Here is a 2,513-nt window from a genome sequence, read left to right as displayed (position 1 = left end):
AATGAAACAGAAGAAAATAGACATTTCGAGCGCATCACATCCGTTGCGTTGATTGTGCATCCGGGCTCTTGGCACTTAAAGTGCTTCTCGGGCATTATTTCACACCTCTTCACACCCAACAGCCCTCGCAAAGGATGTGAGGCTGGCTGTTTCTCACTAATACATTTTCCAGGGGGCGGGGGTGTGGTGCCCCTCTTTAGCAGTTGGCAGAGTGCCAGTGAGCTTTTTGGCTCAGCTTTAGATCTTGGACCTCTGATGCCCAGCTGCTAAAATGTGGGATTTTTTTTTCCCCCACTCCCTGCTTTCGTTGAGGTGGAAAAAAACATTTGCAAACCGAGAGATCCCTAAACGACGGGCTGACCAAGCATAACCGCTAGACACACCCTGCAGAGAAAACCAGTTCTAAATATTAAGGTTTTATTTTACGATATAAAGTACAAAGAAGAGAAGAAAAAATAGGAAATTAAGGGGAGGGTTTTTTTTTTTTTTTTTAATTTTGATTTATATGCCGCCCTTCTCCGGAGACTCAGGGCGGCTTACAATGCGTTAAGCATTCATACTTCTGTATATTTTTATACAAAGTCAGCTTATTGCCCCCACAAACTGGGTCCTCAATTTACCTACCTTAGAAAGGATGGAAGGCTGAGTCAACCTTGAGCCTGGCGAGATTCGAACTTGCAGTAATTGCAGACAGCTGGTGTTAATCTCAATGCTTTTATCTCTGAGCCACCAGGCCCTTTCTATGAGATACAAGGAGAAAGAAAGAAAGAAGTAACAGTAACAAAGTTGGAAGGGACCTTGGAGGTCATCTAGTCCAACCTCCCTGCTCACGCAGGGGACCTGTACTCGGGATTTGAACCACCAACCTTTCTGATTGACAAGATCAACTTCTTAGCCACTGAGCCACCTAGGGAGCTGCCAAAGATTACAGAAAGATTACAGATTAACAGAGTTGGAAGGGACCTCGGAGGTCATCTAGTCCAGACTCTAAAACAGGGCTCCCCAAACTTGGCAGCTTTAAGACTTGTGGACTTCAACTCCCAGAATTCTCCAGCTGGAGAATTCTGGGAGTTGAAGTCCACAAGTCTTAAAGCTGCCAAGTTTGAAGACCTCTGATCTATACAGTAACTTGCCCTGCAGCCTATAACCGAGATAAGCAGGGATTAACCCCAGACAAACAATCTAAGAGAAAACAATACTTTAATCAATGAACCACACTTATCGAGTTTGAAGACCTCTGCTTTACAGCATTAGAACTCACTCAAAGTCTTCAGCCCTGCGCTATAAAAACGCACGTAAATGAGTGAAATGAGGATGTACCCCCCTCACGCCACCAAACCATACCTCCCCCCCCTCCCCAACGTTAAGGGCATCTACAGCCCCACCCCAAACATTCCCCATACAAAGTAGATCTGAGTCACGAATGGTTGCATTTTAAGACCAGGGTATCTCAAACTTTGGCAGTTTGAAGAGGGGTGGACTTCGACTCCCAGAATTCCCCACCCAGCAAAGGGTTTATGGAGGAGGAGGAGAAATGTGAGGTCCTCTGTGCTCCCTGAACTGGGTTGTTTTCTTGAAGACGTTTCATGATCAGTCTAGGTTACATCATCAGTGCTAGTAGGGTGTGGGGTGTGCAGAGTGGAGGAGTAGGGTGATGAGTGTGGGGGTCCTTGGTGCTCTCTGAGCTTCGTGGTTTTCTTGCAGACGTTTCATGACCAAACTAGGTAACATCATCAGCACCAGAAGGGAGTAGGGTTTCTTCTTCCTTCCTTTCTTCCTCCTCCCCATTCCTCTCCTTTTCCCTCTTTCTTCTTCCTTCTTTCCTTCCTTTCTTCCTCCTCCCTCATTCCTCTCCTTTTCCCTCTTTCTTTCTTCTTCCTTCCTTCTCCCCATTCCTCTCCTTTTCCCTCTTTCTTCTTCCTTCCTTCCTCCTCCCTCATTCCTCTCCTTTTCCCTCTTTCTTTGTTCTTCCTTCCTCCTCCCCATTCCTCTCCTTTTCCCTCTTTCTTCTTCCTTCCTTCCTCCTCCCTCATTCCTCTGCTTTTCCCTCGTTCTTTCTTCTTCCACCTCCCCAATCCTCTCCTTTTCCCTCTTCCTTCTTCCTCCATTCCTTCCTTCCTTTCTTCCTCCTCCCTCATTCCTCTCCTTTTCCCTTTCTTTCTTCTTCCTTCCTCCTCCCCATTCCTCTCCTTTTCCCTCTTTCTTTCTTCTTCCTTCCTTCCTCCTCCCCATTCCTCTCCTTTTCCCTCTTTCTTCCTTCCTTCCTCCTCCCCTCATTCCTCTCCTTTTCCCTCTTTCTTTGTTCTTCCTTCCTCCTCCCCATTCCTCTCCTTTTCCCTCTTTCTTCTTCCTTCCTTCCTCCTCCCTCATTCCTCTCCTTTTCCCTCGTTCTTTCTTCTTCCACCTCCCCAATCCTCTCCTTTTCCCTCTTTCTTCTTCCTTCCTCCTCCCTCATTCCTCTCCTTTTCCCTCTTTCTTTCTTCTTCCTTCCACCTCCCCAATCCTCTCCTTTT

The sequence above is a fragment of the Pituophis catenifer genome, unplaced genomic scaffold (genome assembly GCF_029215685.1).
Source record: "Pituophis catenifer annectens isolate HBS135680 unplaced genomic scaffold, rPitCat1.0.hap2 SCAF_65, whole genome shotgun sequence".
NCBI lineage: Eukaryota > Metazoa > Chordata > Lepidosauria > Squamata > Colubridae > Pituophis > Pituophis catenifer.
This window is presented reverse-complemented; position numbering follows the sequence as displayed.